Source organism: Sciurus vulgaris (assembly GCF_902686455.1).
Source record: "Sciurus vulgaris genome assembly, chromosome: 9".
Classification (NCBI taxonomy): Eukaryota; Metazoa; Chordata; class Mammalia; order Rodentia; family Sciuridae; genus Sciurus; species Sciurus vulgaris.
In genome coordinates, this window is record NC_136469.1 from 112581164 (window position 1) to 112600820 (window position 19657).

Here is a 19657-nt window from a genome sequence, read left to right on the forward strand (position 1 = left end):
TGTTTTAAATAGTTTTCCAGAGCAGTGTTAGATTTACAGAAAAATGGAGAATATAGTTCAAAGAGTACCCATATGCTCCCTCACCTGGTTTTCCCATTATTAACACCTTACATTGATTTGATAGATTTGTTATAATTTTTGGACCAATATTGAGACACTATTATTAATTAAAGCCCATAGTGTTTCCAGATATCTTTAGTTTTGACCTGAGTAAAAAATCTGTCCTTTTTCTTCCATTGCTCTATTCTGTCATGTGGAATGATCATTGCCTGATGCATAGTCCCTTAGAAGAAAGCTGAAAGGATCATCCTGTGAACCCCAGATAACCCTCATCTCCTTCAATAATCATCAACATCCTTCCCTATTTGCCTGATCTTTTAGAAATCTATATAATTGTCATGGAAGCATTTTAAGATAAATTATAGATATTGTGACATTTTACCCCAAATACATTAGGGTGTACCTCTAAAAAATAAGGAGACTGCCTTACATAAAGAAAATGCCATTCTTTTTTTTTTTTTCTAAAATTTTTTTTTAGTTGTCAATGGGCTTTATTTATTTATTTATTTATTTATTATTTATTTATATGTGGTGCTGAGGATCCAACCCAGAGCCTCACACATGCCAGACAAGTGCTCCACCACTGAGCCACAACCCAGACCTGAGAATGCCATTCTTGTACCCCCAAAATTAGTCATAGTCCCCAAATCATATTTAATATCAGTCCATAGTCATACTTCCAAAATCTGGCACTCTAATCTTTAGTATCTTCTTTTTGTTAAAAAAAATATATATATTTACTTAGAAGGGTTTAGAATGTCAACAATAGAGCTGCAACTTTTACAACCCTCATAATGCAGTGGACAAGATTAGTGACTATTGAAAATGCCACTGTACAGTTTGTAAACAAATCTTACATGACCTTACATTTCCGTTTTTTTTCCTTTGAAAGGAGTGGGCTGTACACAGGGGTGTTAAATGCTCTATAGACAAGGGAACAAACTGCTCTAAAACCAACTTGCGTCATCTTTGTCTTCCTCCTCTTCCTTATTTTTCTTGATTTTTTTTCCCCAGTCTTGGCCCTTTTTGTTTTCCTGCATCAGGTTTTCCTTTGCTTATAGGCAGCAGTGTCCTGTTTGTGTTTCCCCATCAGCTCGGCAGCTTTCTGCTCCTAAGGCTGCTTGTCACCTGCAGTGCTGTTACTCCACATCTCTCGCAGTTTCTTTGCAGCGTCACCGATGGATAGGCCAGGATGTTCTCCCTTGATTTTTATGTGATACTCAGAACAGAATAAGAAGGCTGGTGGGAGGCCTCTGGGGGTATGTTGGGATCCTTGAGTTTCTTATTTTCCCCTTAGGAGAGATACAGTTTTTCATTTCTCTTTTTAATGGGTTTTGTCCACCTTCGCCATGTCTTCAGATTTTCCTTTCTCTAATTTAGCATGCATGGTCTTCCACCTCTCTGAGCACTTCTTAGAAAACTCTGGAAAGTTCACTGAAACATCTGGGAACTTCTCATGCTCCTCCCAGCAAGTGTGCGTGAAGACTCCATTGATGCCATTTCACCTCTGCTGTTTAGGATCTCCTTTGCCCACATTGAGTTGTCCCTCCTGGGAGAAGCATAGTCACACAGGCCTGTCTGGCTCTCCCTTGCCCTGGTGCTCCATGGAGCTCATTGTGCTACAGTGGCTCTCTCTATTGTCTTAAACACACTTCCAGTGAAAATCCGAGCCTAAATCCATGTGTTGCTTTGCAGTTGATTGTTATGACTCTGAAGTCTCCAAAATTCCACCTGAGACATTAAGACTTTTAGACTACAGAGCACCGGAAGATGTTGGTGCCCTCTCATCCCTACTGATATCTAGCACCAAGGTAGTTCAGAATGAAAACATGAAATTCAGTGAAATAAATGCAAGAAGTCTAAATGGATTCTAGTTTTTCCCCACCAAGATGGTACCTTTGATGCTAGTTTTGAAACCTTAAGTGGCCACATTTTCAATACTTAATTTGCCTCGAGTTATAGTGCTAGACTTACAGAATCCATCAGAGACAATAACACATTGTTTTCTGTTGAGTCCCATGTCTAGTGTGTCGAGACTTTACAGGTATGAAACCACATCCTTTAAAAAAAAATAATACCAAGGAGACACCACAGAAATGGTTTTTTACTTCCTCATGTTTATAAACCTTCTGGCCTGGGTTCCAGCCCTTGGGTGGAATTTCACAGTGAGTTTCATAATTTTTCTTTAAGGCAGAGCAATCCAGTTAGGACTGTGGGCAGAATCAGACTGCATATCCTAAGCCTGTGATGAGGAACTCTTACCTGGAAGTCGGAGAGAAGAGGCAGGCACTCCCAGGAGAGCCCTGCTTGTGCCTTGGGGTGGTCGAGCCCCTTCTTTGGCCCTCCCTGTACCACAGACACCTGTGGCCAAGCAGTGCCTGGAATTGTGCAGGCCTAGGAGAGAGTGTCAAATGCCCACCAGCCACAGCTGCTCCCTCTGTAACTGGAGGAATGTGACTCAGCATCCTTTGGAACTCCAGTGGAGAGCCTCGCATGCTTGGGAAATGTGTGCCTAACGATCTCTCCCGGTTATGCGTTGGAAACCAGGCTCCTCTGAGGCTCCTTTCCCTCCCCCTCCCCTGCAGGTGCACCGAGAGCTCTGCCTTAATTTATCCTGCTCCCCTTGTGGATCGCAGCCCCTCCCACTGCCGCTGTGAGAACAGCTTTTCCACCGTCATGTGGTTCTGTTGACCCACTTGGAAGAGGTTCAGTTTAGTGCCTGTTTGTTTTTTCTCCTGTTCCTAATTTGGTTTAACTTTCATTATATTCCAACTGAGTGGATTCTCTCTCTTTTAAGGGAAAGGAACCTGAGAAAAACAATGGTTGTGATGGTGACTGCCTTAAGGGTAATTGCTGTTTTATGTTAATTTGCACATTAAACTGAGAAAAGAGGGAATTGCTAACTTCACCAACATGTTATCTCCCTTGTCTAGTCCTTTTAAGTATATTTGTTGCTTAAATAAAGATGTAGCCATGCAGAATGGAAATGTCAAAATACAGAGTTTTTTGGTGCATGTATATATATATAGCATTTAAAGTTTTTTATTTCCATCAACAAGAACAATTATAGAATACTTAAAATATATAAAAGCAGAAAGAAGGGACTCAGACAACTAGTGTGAACGTTTTGTGAATTTATGTTTAGTCATTTTAGTTTACAGGTTAGATCCCTTTTAAGGGCTATTATTTCACTGTAGCTGTATAGAATGTTTTGCTACTTCAGAAATGTGGTTCATAGATTAGAAACACCAACTTCTTTTGGGAGCTTGAAAGATACGCAGAATCTCAGGCTGCACCCCAAATAAGGAATCATAATTTGTATGCAGCACTATTAAATACACTTTAAAATCTGGAAACCCTGCTCTAGAACCCATTAAATCCAGGGCAGCAGGTGAATGGAGAGAACCCAACAACGGAGACTTGTTCTGTTTTTCTTCCTGTCACTTTTTCCTAAAATAATCTTCTTCAATCTGTGATAAAGATAAAATGAGGTCAAAATTTTTCACAAGGCATAGCAGCCCTCTTGAGAAACTCGACAGTCTTATGTATAATCATTTCATTCAGGAAATATCTATTCAGTCCCCACTGTGTGCCAGGCACATATGTGGCAACTGTAGTCCCTGAAGTTTTAGCTTACATATACACATGGAAACATGGCAAGTAAGGAGGAGGGTGTGGTTGGTTCTGCACATATGATTTTCAGAAAGAAAGATGGTCTCTGGGTGGAATCTTGAAATATAAGTCAATGCACCTGAGTTACGGGTAGTGCTAGGTCATCTAGCAAGAGCACACAAATGGGAGTTGTTATAGGTGCCACAAGCCTGTAATCCCTGCGGCTCAAGAGGCTGAGGCTGGAGGATCACAAGAGACCAGCCTCAGCAACTTAGGGAGGCCCTAAGCAATTTAGCAAGACACTATCAAAAATTAAAAAAAAATAATAAAAAGGGCTGGTAATGTGGCTTTAGTGGTTAAGGACCCCTGGGTTCAATCCCTGTAGCAAAAAAAAAGAAAAGAAAAGAAAAGAAAAAGACGGTGGTATGAGCCCTTTCCTCCAAGGACCTAATGCTGGGCTTAAGGATAGGATATAGGGTTAGATCTATAAATAGTACAGAGCACTTTGATATTTGGGTAGAACCTGAAGACCGGGGTCTGAATATCAGCTTAATAATTCCATGACCTTAGACAATTTATTTCATCTGTTTAAGCATCTATTTCCTTTGTAAAATGGGGATAAAAAGATACCAATGATTTTACAGAGTTATGGGCTTTTTAAAAGTGGGACAACTGAGTAAAGCAGCTGGCCTCCAGTGAGTGGGGGATCAAGCCGCAGCAGAGATTTTCCAGAAGTGCCGAGGAGTATCGTAGACAGAAGTATTGAGTATGAACAGAGAATATGTTATTTGAAAATATGCAGGCCCCGTGGCCTCTGTGGCCTCTGTGGCCTCTGAGGGGACAGATGAGAAACAGAAGGTATGAAGACTGGGCCATTGGGAAGAGAGAGTGAAAGAGGAAGTCGTATTGGCATAAGCACAGTGGGGTTTGGTGGGATGAATTCTATCTCAGGCATGTCAGTTTGGAACAGCTGCCAAAAGCTGTAGGTCTAAGATGCATGTTCGCCCTCAGCGGGCGTTCCACCTCAACCAGGCGTACACAAAGTGAAGTCCCCCACCTTCCTGGGCAAGACGTTAGAAACATCCATACAAATGCAGGCTTTTGTTGTTGTTTTTACCAGGAGGGGAAATGATGGCAGGGTTTTTTTTTTTTTTTTTTTTTTTTTTTTTTTTTGGTGGTACTAGAGATTGAACCCAGGGGACTTAACACATTGAACTACATCCCCATCCCTTTTTATTTATTTTTTGAAATTTTGAGACAGTATCACCAGGTTGCTGAGGTTAACCTTGAACTTTTTGATCCTCCTCCCTTAGCCAACCAAGTTGCTGGGATAACTGTGTGTGCCACTGTATCCAGCAAAGGCAAAACTTTTTGTTTTTTCCATTTTTTTAAACTGGTGCATTATAGTTGTGTATAATGGGATTTGTTATTACATATTTATACATGCATACAATGTAACAATTTAATTTGGCCAATATCACTCCTCAGCACTTCCCCTCCCTCCCTGCCTCCCACCCCCTAGGCCCTTTCCTTTACTAATCTCCCTTTGATTTTCATGAGATACCCCCATATTTCTTCTCCTTTTTCCTCTCTAGGTTCCATATGAGAGAAAAAACATAACCCTCAACCTTCTGAATTTGGCTTATTTCACTTAACATGATGGTCTCTAGTTTCATCCATTTTCCTGCAAATGACATAATTTCATTTTTCTTTATGACTGAGTAAAACCATTATGTATATATGCCACATTTATCCATTTGTCTGTTGATGGACACCTAGGCTGATTCCACAGTTTGGCTATAGTGAATTGTGCTGCTATAAACATGGGTATGCACATGTCACGGTAGTACGATGACTTAAATACCAAGGAGTGGTATACCTGGGTCACATGGTGGTTCCATGTGTAATAACCTCCAAACTGATTTCCATACTGGTTGTACTAATTTGCAATCCCACGAACCATGTGAAAATGTTCCTTTTTCTCCACATCCTCTCCAGCATTTATTATTGTGCGTATTCTTGATGACTAATGGCAGAGCGTTTTTAAAGCTTAAGACCTCTCTCTTCTTCAGAATATGTGAAGGAGAACTAACTGTACCTCTTGCTAATGTTTACCTATTGCCATCTTCTTCCTTGGAGTGACAAAGAAGAACCTCTTTCTCAAGGTTCTTCCTCCAAACTAAGAACCATTGATTGCTTCAGAGAAGAAATAGTTGAAAGAAATTTTTTGAAAAATGGACTAAATGCTCTAACACTGAAGAAATTACATTACTATTTGTGTCACTTTCAACCATAAGGTCTGTTTTAATCTCACTTTAGATGGCGTGAGTGTAGCCTACAAATGACTGTGGTTACTAGTTTTTATAGGTTATGGCTAACCTGCCATCCAAAATGTTAACATTTTGCCAAATTTGCTTTATCTGTCTACACACACACACACACACACACACACACACACACACACACACACACAGTTTTTACTGAATCGTTTGAGTTAGTTATAAAGCTCTTGAACTGGTAGCCTTAAATACTTCTATATGTATCTCTTAGGCCGAAGAATACTCTCCCACATAATTGATAATACCATTATCCCTGCTGATATATGATAATATTTGAATGCACATGCAGATCCCACCAATTATCCTGATCATTTCTTTTGTAACCACTTCTCCTCATCCAAGATTCAACAGCCACCCATTGTATTTTTTCCTTTTGGTCCTTTAATTTAGAACAGTCTTCCTCCTTTTCTTTTTTCTTACTCTTTATGGCGCTGACATCTTGGCAGATACCAAAACACTTGTCTTGTAGGAGGTTATCAATATCTGAATTTGTCTAATTGTTACCTGATGATAAGCACATTTGGCAAACTGTGCTACCCAGTGGCTGTGGACACAGGTGATGTTGTCCTGTTATGGGTTATGCCAGGTGTCCCTTGGATGAGGTGGCCTTCCAGACTTCTGCACTGTAAGGCTGCCTTCTCTCCTAGGTAGATGATAAGTGATCTGTGGGATGATGCTTTGAGGCTGCGAGTGCCTGATCCATAGCAATCCTTTCTGAGTGGTTTTAGATCCATGAATGATCCTTGACTGAATCAGTTAGTACCTCGCTGGTTGCAAAGTGGGTTTTTCTTCTATTCCTGTGACGTTTATTAGCCGACATTCTTTATAAAGAAGAGCTTTCCCCTCTCCCTTTTCTCATAAATACCTGTGGATTCTTGGTTCCCTTTTTTATTTGATTTGTTATAATTCATCGATACCATTCTTTTTTGTTGTTCAGATTATCCCACATTTGGCGGGTGGCAGCACTTTCAAGGCAGCTTCTATGTCCTTTGTCATGTCTACATTAATATTGGTGGCATACTAGGACGTTCTAGACTTATTTTATGCTTTCCTTAACCCAGACCTGCATTCAGCCATTTCTCCAGTGAGCTAAGGTAATTAGAAACAAGAATTCGGGTGCTCACAATTTTCTTTAAAAATTCATCTGACCCAGAAAAGTTATAGATCATCCATAGTTTGTTTAGGTTCTCCTTATTCCCTTCTGCTAAGATTATTCCTCTGGTGGATTGGGAGTTTCAGTGTTGGAAGGAAAAGACCAGTGAAAGGAACAGACCAACCAAGTAAGAGGGTCTGGGGCTTTAGCTCAGAGGTGGCAGAGGAATGCAAAAGGAGAAATGAGATAGTGCCAAAGACCAATTTAGATTACATTGGAGTTCTGCCCAGAGAGTGACCTGAGAGCCCCAGCAAATACTTTCTGCTTGTTTTCCAGATAGAGTCTAAAAACTGGTAGCCTTTTTTTATATCCAAAAATGATAAAATGTTTTTTCCTGACCTATGCATATACTAACTCTTAAAGCAATATATTTTCCATACCAAGAGTTCCCAAGTGCTCCGTATTTCCAGAATCAGTGTAAAGTATATATACATAGATAGATAGATAGATAGATAGATAGATAGATAGATAGATATTTCAGCATCTCTTCTTTTAAAAATTAAAATGCAGTTTTTATTTTGAATACTCATAATTGGGTGTAGTATCTGAATTTGCTTTCTGATGATAATATTTGGTTGCTAACTATTAAATGTGCACATGTGTAGAATTTAGGCAGCAACTTGTGAGACACAGAAGTCAAGGAATTTCAAAGTTATTTCCCAAAATAATCATGCATTTGATGTAATGGTAGAGTGTCTCAGGTGGATATTGACCTTGGACTGATTTTTTCTGGAACTTAGTGTCTCCTCTAAGATCTCTTTTTATATGTAATAGTATCAAAATGTTCAGTTTGCCTATTCCGTTCTTTAAACAAAACACAAAACCAGTCATTTCATAGGGAACCTATCAAATATAAAGTATCATATAGAAAGCAGTTTGAAACATAAAGGTTTTGTTTTTCATCTGTGTCAACATTTTTGGAAGTTCAGACAATACACCAAAGTCTACTTACTCTATCCTTTGTATAGCAAGAACATGATTATTCAGATGTGTATACTGTTAAAGGTGCTTAGGAAATCTACAAAACAGCCCACCCCGACAGACACAAAAACATGCTCGTTGGCTTTTAATCCTAGTACATGCTTGAGAATGGGCACACCTATTAAAGTTACGGTCTTATACCACATAGTTCCTGGGTGGACAGATGTGCCAGGCAGGCCACACTGAAAATGAGGAGGGATGTGTCATTTAGATGTGCTGTTCACCAACCACAGGTGAGTGAACTCAGGTGTGCACTGGTCAGATTGTCCCGGACTGCCCCTCTGTCCCTGTGGTCCCCCAACTCTGGGCCCTTAGGTGGTGTCAGTGTGTGGGATTAAACCGAGCACACTCAGGACTGAAGGTTCAGTGTTGTTGGCAAATGTTCAGTGTTCAGTGTTACTGGGAAATTTTTATCATTGCTGAGTTCCTTTGGAGGTTACAAAGGGTCTCTTTTTTCTAACTTTCTTAAAACTCCCTAAGTTAGAAGTTCATCTCCTTGCCCAAACAAATCCATCCCTCTTTGTATTTGACTGATCTTGATCTTATTTGAAAGGAACTTTATCCAGAACACAATTTCTTTATACAGAACAAAATTTCTTTCAGTAAGATAGGTCAGATGCAATTATATAATTAAAAAATCTTTCATCTGGGTTTTACTAAATTTATGACTGTTTTAGCAAGTGAAAGCAAATTTTATTTTGGCCTCTGTAACGGGTTTATATACTTTAAACAACTTCTTGGAACTGTATTCGTTCTTGAGTTGTGAAATACAAAATAATTTCAAAGTTTTGGCCACCTGACTAGACCTATTAATACTTTGTGGATTCACATGTGAAATTGAAATGGAGGTAAAAGGAGGCTTTTCCTACCAAATGCAAAGTATGGAGAAAGCAAGAAATTATTCTGTTCTAATTCTACTGTCTGTAATTAGCACCTTTTCAAATGTTGGCTGTTTTTCCTTCTCATCTTTTATGTAGATACATTCTTTTACACAGAATTGGGATGATAGCAATTGCTTTATCACCCACTTTTTCACTGTATACTGCTTAAAAACATTTTCCCATTTTATTAAATATTATACACTTTTTAAAAACTTTACGCAGGGTTGGACATTCAAGTTTTTAGAATGTATAAAATGATATTACTTTTAATAGAAACTTCCTTTGTATGCATCGCTATGCATATCTTAAAATATTAAAATAAAATTCAGATGTTTTTTTAAATTGATTGATTTTAGGGAATGACAAATTCATTCCCTTTTTTCCTTTTCAGCAGTATGGATAATCTCTTTTGTCCGTAAGAATCTTTCTATTGCATCACATTGGTTTATCCAGAATGCTGCAGTAATACCTCATTTAAACATCAATAGATAATTTCTTACAAATAAATTTTTTCACACAATTGAAATTGACCCATAAGTGTTCATTCTTGGTAATTATAAATGTTGTGAATTAAAATATTTCTAAAATTGTATTGCATCATGGTGCTACTCTCTTAAATGTGAAGACAAAATATGAAAATCACAATTTAAGCTTTCTGGAGAAATCACAAGCATCTCTGTTAACACTAGTTATTGTCTAGTCACTTCTGCTAAAATATCATATACGTAGTTCTAAAAACCACTAAACTATGTAAAATAACATAGCAAAACCCACAGCTCTTATGGAAAAAAATGGAGTTGGCAATACAACACTCAAAAACTATCAGTGATACTTAAAAAAAGATAACTGAATAAAAATCATAGCAAAATTTAATCAAATGGTTAGGAAACACACAACACAAAAATATGGCACTTTACCTTGGAGAAGTCCTGACGTTTGCTTGTGAACTGGCACCTTGAAGGGTTGCAAGTGGTGAATTACTGTGAAGTGTAGGTAGGACAGGTGACTTGAGATAGGATGGAGAGTTGAGATATCAGGTATGGATGGGTGTGGCTCGTGGCATGGGGGGAAACTGAGGTCACTGGTAGATGTTTGAGGCACTGGGTATATTCTCATGCAGCTGGGTTCATCCTAGGTACACCCTTCGCAATTAGTGTTTCTTGGTATGAAATCATGTATAAACGAACAATGACATTTGAGTTATATTTAGATTTTTCTCTTGGAACACACGCAGGTGCTATAGCAAAATCAAAGTCATGTACAACTAATTAGAACAAATACCATAAAAAATTTAAAATAATTTAAGAAAAACGAGTGTACTGTGGACAGATACACTGAGGTCCAGGGAAGAGCTGATATGCGAAATTCCCTTTCCTATATTAAGCAGAGTTAATGCACTAAAACACTTAGAAAACAACGTGGCATGAGAGTCAACACTGGGTAAATGCTGGCAATAACAATGACACTAATCAAAAATTATGCTTATTGGTATTGGTGGGGTCTGTCTGCTTTTTAGTTATGATTGCTTGCTGTAACAGTACTTCCTGCCTCTAATTCACTGGTTTCTTAATGTCATCTGGCTTGTAATTGAGTTTATTATGCTTCTTGGAATTCATCTAATATAAGGCCCAGAATGAGGGAGCCCAAGGGACACACAGACTTTAGGTTATAGGTTACCTACGGCATCTGTTTTACCTACTGAAACTCGTTTATCTTATTAATGAGTTATTTACTCAAACTGGTTTATTAATGAGTTACCTACGTATTTATTTGCAGGATTGTTAGAGAAATAACTTATGGTTTAAGTGAGGTTATTAATCCTACAGAAATTTCAGGTTTTTCATTTTCTTAGGGAAAAAAATCTCTCCTCTACTTCCCACTGCAAAAGTGAATTATGCTTAAATTCATACATCTGAAGAGTGTTTAGAAGTCGATAATTTTCTTTAGGTTGTTATTGTTCACTTCTATTTACAACCACTTCTGTGTTCATGAAATGAGCTCATCTTGGTGGGCAGGGGCTGGCAAAGTGTGATTTTGGGAGAACTTCCCTCCCTCCTGAGTGACAGTATAATTAGAAGTCCAGATCCTCCCTCTGTTCCTTTTTATGACTCCCTGAGAAAGACATTTTCAACAGGAGCAGTTGCCAAGAAGCCTTCCGAGTTCCTGCTTTCGGAACTTTAATAAGATGACAGATCAAAATGCCACCTAGATTTAGAAAGCCTTGTTAATCTATTATGAAAGAGAGATAGCCTGCATATCTCATCTTTTAGGTATTCTGATGAAATCTTTATTTTAATTATAGATACTCTGAATAGCAATGGGGTATTTTGATTTTTAATTTCTAATCTGACTTTGAATTTTGAATTTTTGTCTCTCCACAATTTATAGATATATTTGGACTGCCTGACCTCCTTGGGTGATTGCTATTAATTAACAGACTTTGTGGGGAGAAGGGAACTTGCCTTCTGAGCTTTGTACCAAAGATCTGGGAAAAGTAAGTAATTTTTAACTTGCATTAAAAAATTGTTACACTTGTTTCAGAAGGTTAACAATGGAGCCATGACTGTTCTACTTTCTTTCATTCCTGGCTTAGTAAATTTTATGTGCTTTTATGGATTTGAAATGTGGAAAGGGACTTAGGAGTCCTCTTTATAAAAACTTCCAAGAGATTAGGATGCTTTCTGCATTGTGCCAATCTTTTGGGTTCATAGACTTAAGTCCTCAAGGTTGTAATCAAACCTTTGTAAGGTTGTAGTTGATGAGTTAAACTGAAATAGGACAGTGTAATAGGGTGTGAAACAAAAGCGAATTGTTTTCTGAGCTACAGGTGTGTTAGACTTGGAGGCATTTTAAGTAGGCTCTTTGGTTTTGGATTTTTAGAGTAAAAATGAAATCTTATTTTCTTGTCTGGAAAGGAGAACAAGACATGGCTCGCTTGTCTAATAAATCCTTCATACAAATTGGTCTTGAAAGAACTGATGTACCTCTCAATTTTAGTATTTCATAACTTTTGAGGGACTCTAAGACCTTTAATTGAGAAACCTTTATGAATGCTTTTGCTGTTCTCTCCTTTCTTCCTCCCTCCCTCCCTGTCTCTTTTTCTTTCCTTTCCTTTCCTTCCCCTCTTTCTCTTCCTCCTTTCCTTCCTTCCCTCTTTCCTTCCTTCTTCTCTTTCTATCTTTCTTTCCCCTGCAGTGCTGGGGATTGGACGCAGAGCTTTGCAATTGCTAGGCAGATGCTCCACCGCTGAGCTACATCCCTAGAGCTTTTTGCTGTCTTTTTGAAAAAAATTGCTTTGTACCAGAAAGTTCAGTTTTATTCCCTGATCTTTTGGAAGAGGTAAAATGGGACTTAAAGATAATCAGGTCAGTTACTTTTTTGTAAATACAGTTTCAAAGTATTAAGGATCAAATGCCTGTGAGAATATATGCAAAACAAAATATTCACACACACATGTGCACACACATACACACAAACATACAAATCTCCTTCCCATAATGTTCTGGAAACAATATCGTTGATAATAGAAGCTGTTTTCCCATTAAATTTCTGATTTCTAAGATTGCCTTCTGTGTTATCTCCATTTCTAACAATATAAATGAGCTACTTAAAACATGTTTTAAGACAAAATAGAAAAGAACTTAAGTTTTATAGACACATTAAAAAGTAAGATCAAATTTATAGATTTTATTATATTGTATCACTATAAATCTAATTATAATTAAATTATGCATTATTTTGTAGTAATATAAGCTGATTTGAAGATTATTTAAATATTTGTACTGAAAAAATTGTGTGTGTGTATGCACTGCACATAGGCATAAATATAATTTCTAAGGTCTGTCAAGACTGCTAAAGTATAAGTGCAAAGAAAACCAAGGACTTGAAATTATACACCAAAAAACAAGTTTTTTGTTTCAGTAAGATATTTCTAATAGTGAAATATTATTAGTGGAATTTTTAAAATTATAGGAATTTGGTTGAATTTTGTTATCTTATACTCACATACTAATCCTGAAATGGAATTTTTTGTGTTGTAGTTACTATTTCATCTTGGGAGGGTATTTGAAAGAGAATTATGGTCGGAGTCACTGATTCATCCCCAGAGGTAGAATGAAAAAGGCAAAAGATGAGCTCTCTGGGCTTCAGGACTCAGGTAGTTGCAGTGGTATTTAGATAGGAAATATAACTTATCCTCAGAAAACATGTTACTTAAAATGCCTTTCAAATATTTCAGTATTTCTGTAAAATTTAATATGGTCTCTAGGGAACTATTTCCCTCCCATTATATCAAAATATTCCCTTTTGGGATACATTGTGGCTTGTTGTAAAAGTTATGTTTCCATTTTATAGAGGCGGGGCATGTGTGGGGCTTTTGTTCACAGTGATTGGCTAAAGACATCCCTTGTGTAACCAGAGGGACTATGGCAGAAAGACCCCTGCTCAGCAAAGTTGATGCTGTAAAAGAATGCTTATCTGTGCCGGAGGATGTTCGCTGCTCGCCCTTAAGTTAAAAATAAAAACAAAACAAAACAAAAAAGAAGGTTACAACACAGAAGTATCCTGCACACAAATCTTGTTCTGAAGAACTAACTAGTTATGTGGAAGTTAACATGACAGGATGGGGAAGGGAAGAGAGAAGTCCTTTTAGAGATTTACAAAAGTCATGAGAGAATGTTCCCTACAGCGCTTTGAAAACCGTACAGAATGCTGAACTGTGTTGGTGGTTTCCTTTTGGCAAAGCAAACACATAACTTTAAAGGAAATTTAGGACCCAAACAACACCCACACTTCTTTTTAATCTCTTTTTTCCTTGATCACATATGCATTTTCAAAGTGTTCCTTTAAGTATTTTATTTAATTACTGAAGGTAGATTTTTGGAAACTTGAGTCTATAATAGTTTGCCATGAATTTTTTTTGAAAGAAGTAAAAATCAAAAAATAAACAAACAAAAAACCACAACACCCTGCTACTCTGTTTAATACATGCTTATGTTTGTTTTTAAGTACATATTGTTCAATAGTAGTACTACAAATTGGTAACCCATCTTTTCCACTTGATAATAAATATCCATGTTAATAAACATTTACCTACAACATGATTTTTAGTGAAAGGGAAACAATTGTATCTTAGCCTTCTGTTTAATTTGAGGCTATTTTGGCTTTCAGAAAGGACTATAAATATGTGAAATATGTGGTGTAGATTTTTCATCTAACAAAGAACAGAATAGGATCCATCTTCTAAAATCTCTGTATTGTTTACTGTTACCAGACAGATCCTGAACAGGAGGGGCTCATGGGGCTACATATGTGTTCAAAATTGTGTCACTAGCTTCCATGGTCCCTTTGGTACATACAGAATGCAGGTGACATATTCCTTTTGCCTAGTGGTATCAGTTAATATTCCTACACCTAAAGGAGGAGGCTTAACCGCATAGTTCTCTCTCCAGAGAAACTCATAATGAGTCAGATGAAATTTTGGGTACAGAAGGAACATTTGATAGATAGTAGATATTATTTATTTATGGAACAAATTGCAACCCAGATTCTTTGGAGATGCAGAATGTTCTACAGATCTTACATGCTTTCTCAATTTTTTAGTTCATTTATTAAACATAATAGAACAACTACTATGTTCCAGGTACCATTTTAGGAACTCATTATTGAAAGATGAACAAGGCACTTGTGAAGCAGGAAGATTGCAAGTTTGAGGCCAGTCTGGCGTCTTAGTGAGACCCTGTCTCAAGAAAAGGAAGGAAGGAAGAAAGGAAGGGAGGGAGGAAGGGAGGGAGGGAGGGAGGGAGGAAGGAAGGAAGGAAAGAAGAGGTGGGGTGAGAGGGGAGGGAGTGAGGAAGGAAAAAAGGAGGGTGAATGAGGGATACCATTGCTTTCAGAGAACTTAATTTGAGTTTCAAATTTAGATTGAAATAGCAGTTATTCAGCATGTACCATGTGACCAGCAACGGGCTGAATGTTCTTAAGGTGAGGTGTTCAGCTACTAAGATTCAGTAATATTCATTGATCCATGCCTCCAAAATGAAATTAGGAATAGAATTTTTCTAATCTTTTTAAGTTTTGATCTTCCATTATATTTTCTTAAACTTCATGTATCCGTCCCTGCTGCTTAAGCTAAATTAACAAGTGGAGGAAAGAAGTTAAACATTAAATTGATTAAATTTATAGCAGTGATCTTTTTCTTGGTGATGCTGGGGATTAACCCAGGCCTTGTGCATGCTAGGCAAGATCTCTTCCACTGAGCTACATTCCTAGCCCAGAGCAATGATTTTGAAACCTGCAGTCGTAGTTCCTTCTTGTAGAATAGTTCTTAGTTCACATGATACAATTAAATAAGTTGTGATAATAGTTTTGTACACCTGGTCCATTGGGAATTTAGACATATTAATCCTAATCCAGATGGGTGCCCCTTTTGTTCAGATAACCTTCATAGTAGGCCAGAGTTGCCAGCTTGTGAGGCAGAATTTAATGTTGCTGCATTATGACCATGCTTATCCCAGGACATCCTTTGCTGTGTTTATACCAGAGTTCACATTCTCTATTAACTATTGCATCTACTCTCTTGAATTGTGAGGTATAGTGTAGGCTTTGCTTCAAACTGTATCCCAGTAGAGTAGGAAGTGATGGGTTTTAAGAAAATGGAAAAGATTATTTGAGATCAACTTTACTTCTGGGCTTTGGAAAACTCTGTGTTCTTCTTTTGTTGCTGTTGTTTTTTTTTTTTAGACCTTCCAGGGGAGCAGCAGTGAGCTGAGAGAGGAAACCAAACCCCAGGGAGTCTCATAGCTTGTCTAGGCTGCTGTTATTGGAAAAGAGGAAGGGAAGGGCCTCTAAATAGCTCTTGAAGCCTCAGAAGACAGAGAGTTCAGGTGTAATGGAAATAGAACACACAGAGCTTCCCTAGAAGAGAAACACAAGCAGAGTGGGTCTCTTAGAACATTGCTGCACAGCAACAACAAACTTAGGAGTTTATTTTTTCCATAAATTTAAAGTTGCCCGGAGACCTGTGATGTTTCTCTCCTTCCTGATTCTCCATCTTAAATTGTTGGAAAAGTAAGTACAGTTAGATGAAAACACTGTGGAGACCAAATATTATTCTTGTAGTTTGTGGTGGTTTAGTTTTGCACTTTAAAGGCAAACTTGGCCTCTGCATTCTTGACTATGAAAAGCAGAAGCTGTCAAAAAATGCTGAGTTTAAAAACCATTTCTAGGTTGCCTTCCCCCGTGGTGTGTTCCCTGCAAAAAAAAGCTTCAGTCTGCTGTCAGCCGCAATCCCTTCATACTTTGGTCAAGAAAGTCAGATTGGATTGTGCACCTTTCCCTTTTAGATGTGAACTAATTGTTGTTTTCTTGCATTTAAGGCAGGTGTTAAACTCTTCCTTTGATATTTAATGGCAGACTCCAGTTGTGCATTACAACCCTTGATGCCTATCTGCTGCTTACATGAAGATCAACTTTGGCAAATTAGATTTTGATAGTTACATTTCGGTCTGCAACTACAGAAGAGAATGGTAGTTTATGTCATTCAGCAAATGCTTATTGGGTCTCTGTGCGACCTTTTATAGGAATTGTTTTCAAATCTCATAAATCCTACAAAACCTTATGAATAGGATCTTATTTTATAGGTAAGAAAACTAAGGCAGAGAGAGTGATCAGAAAACCTGCTCAAGGTCACATTGCTGTGAGTGATTGGGGGTTCGACCTGGGTTTTTGACTTACCTCAAAGCTTGTACTATAATGGGGCTGCCTTTTAGGAGGAGATAATCAATGGAGTAAAGATCGTAAGGAGTTGCGATCAAGACAAAAAAAGTTAACCATGATCCCCGTATTTATTCATTTACTCAGTAGATATTTATTGAGGGTCTGTTTTGTGTAAGATACTCTGCAGGGTGCGGATGATTCAGTGGTGGACAAGACATACGCAGTTCCTCACCAGCCTCAGGTGGGAGTTAGGGATGCTCCCCAAAGGTCAGAGGGTCTTGGTTGGGAGAACTGATATGCAGTTTAATATGTAGAAAATTTTGACACTTTTGTTTTGTTGCTTAGTTTCTTTATTCTTTTACATCAGTTGATACAAACAGAGAGGTGACTTCACTAGAATAACTTGACCCTTATCCATCTTGCTTAGGGCATGTAGAAGTGGAGGTTGGAGTGAGTTTTTTTTTTTTTTTTTTTTTTAATTTATTTTTATTGTAAACAAATGGGATACATGTTGTTTCAGTTTCAGTTTGTACATGGAGTAACAGCATACCATTTGCATATTCATTTATTTACATAGAGTAATGATGTTTGATTCATTCCGTTATTTTTTTCCTTCCCCCCCACCCCTCCCACCTCTCTTTTCCCTCTATACAGTCCCTCCTTCCTCCATTCTTGTCCCCTTCCCACCCCCCATTAAGTGTCATCATCCGCTTATCAGTAAGATCATTCCTCTTTTGGATTTTTGAGATTGGCTTATCTCACTTAACATGATATTCTCCAATTTCATCCATTTGCCTGCAAATGCCATAATTTTATTATTCTTTATAGCTGAGTAATATTCCATTGTATATATATACCATAGTTTCTTTATCCATTCATCAATTGAAGGGCATCTAGGTTGGTTCCATAGTCTGGCTATTGTGAATTGAGCAGCTATGAACATTGATGTGGCTGTATCTCTGTAGTATGGTGATTTTAAGTCCTTCGGGTATAGGCCGAGGAGTGGGATAGCTGGGTCAAATGGTAGGTCCATTCCAAGTTTTCTAAGGAATCTTCACACTGCTTTCCAGAGTGGCTGCACTAATTTGCAGTCCCACCAGCAATGTATGAGTGTACCTTTTTCCCCACATCCTCTCCAACACCTATTGTTGCTTGTATTCTTGATAATCGCCATTCTAATTGGGGTGAGATGGAATCTTAGTGTAGTTTTGATTTGCATTTCTCTTATTACTAAAGATGTTGAACATTTTTTCATGTTTGATTGCTTGTACATCTCCTTCTGTGAAGTGTCTGTTCATTTCCTTAGCCCATTTGTTGATTGGGTTATTTGTATTCTTGGTGTAGAGTTTTTTGAGTTCTTTATATATTCTGGAAATTAGTGCTGTATCTGCAGTATGAGTGGCAAAGATATTCTCTCACTCTGTAGGCTCTCTCTTCGCATTGCTGATAGTTTCCTTTGCTGAGAAAAAGCTATTTAGTTTGAATCTATCCCAGTGGTTGATTCTAGCTTTTATTTCTTGTGCTATGGGAGTCCTGTTAAGGAAGTCTGATCCTAAGTCGACATGCTGAAGATTTGGACCTACTTTTTTCTTCTATAAGATGCAGGGTCTCTGGTCTGATTTCGAGGTCCTTGATCCATTTTGAGTTGAGTTTTATGCAGGGTGAGAGATAGGGGTTAGTTTCATTCTGCTGCATATGGATTTCCAGTTTTCCCAGCACCATTTGTTGAAGAGGCTATCTTTTCTCCATTGCATATTTTTGGCACCTTTGTCTAGTATGAGAAAATTGTATTTATTTGGGTTTGTGTCTGTGTCCTCTATTCTGTATCATTGATCTACCTGTCTATTTTGGTGCCAATACCATGCTGTTTTTGTTACTATTGCTTTGTAGTATAGTTGAAGTTCTGGTATTGTGATACCCCCTGTTTCATTCTTCCTGCTAAGGATTGCTTTAGCTATTCTGGGTTTCTTATTTTTCCAGATGAATTTCATAATTGCTTGCTCTATTTCTGTGAGGTACGTCATTGGGATTTTGACTGGAATTGCATTGAATCTGTATAGCACTTTTGGTAGTATGGCCATTTTGACAATATTAATTCTGCCTATCCAAGAACATGGGAGATCTTTCCATCTTCTAAGGTCTTCCTCAATTTCTTTCTTCAGTGTTTTGTAGTTTTCATTGTAGAGATCTTTTACCTCTTTGGTTAGATTGATGCCCAAGTATTTTATTTTTTTTGAGGCTATTGCAAATGGAGTTGTTTTCCTCATTTCCCTTTCAGCTGTTTCGTCGCTTGCATACAAAAATGCTGTAGATTTATGTGTGTTGATTTTATAGCCTGCTATTTTGCTGAATTCATTGATGAGGTCTAGAAGTTTTCTGGAGGAGGTTTTTGGATCCTCTAAATATAGAATCATGTCATCCACAAATAGTGACAGCTTAAGTTCCTCTTTTCCTATTCGTATCCCTTTAATTTCTTTAGCCTACCTAATTGCTCTGGCTAGAGTTTCTAGGACAGTGTTGAATAGAAGTGGTGAAAGAGGACATCCTTGTCTTGTTCCCATTTTTAAAGGGAATGGTTTCAGTTTTTCTCCATTAAGAATGATGTTGGCCATGGGCTTAGCATAAATAGCCTTTACAATGTTCAGGTATGTTTCTACTGTCCCTATTTTTTCTAATGTTTTCAGCATGAAGGGGTGTTGTATTTTATCAAATGCTTTTTCTGCGTCAATTGAAATAACCATATGATTCTTATCCTTAAGTCTATTGACATGATGGATTACATTTATTGATTTACGAATGTTGAACCATCCTTGCATTCCAGGAATGAACCCCCACTTGATCGTGGTGCACAATTTTCTTAGTATGTTTTTGGATACGGTTTGCCAATATTTTGTTAAGGATCTTTGCATCTATAT

The 19657-nt window shown here is 37.8% G+C and overlaps 1 protein-coding gene across 12 annotated transcripts in view; it reads left to right on the plus strand.

The window, feature by feature from the left end:
* APBB2 (amyloid beta precursor protein binding family B member 2) overlaps nt 1-19657 on the plus strand; it is a 346284-nt gene that overhangs the window by 88105 nt on the left and 238522 nt on the right. For 10 of the 12 annotated variants that reach the window (XM_079152829.1, XM_079152828.1, XM_079152822.1 and 7 more), the window contains one exon: nt 11415-11520. The exons of 1 other annotated variant lie outside the window; for it this stretch is intronic. The gene's annotated coding sequence lies outside the window, so the exon portion shown is untranslated. Of the gene's footprint in view, nt 1-2857; nt 2907-11414; nt 11521-19657 lie in introns of all 12 variants that reach the window. One more of the 12 variants, XM_079152827.1, reaches the window with a different exon arrangement.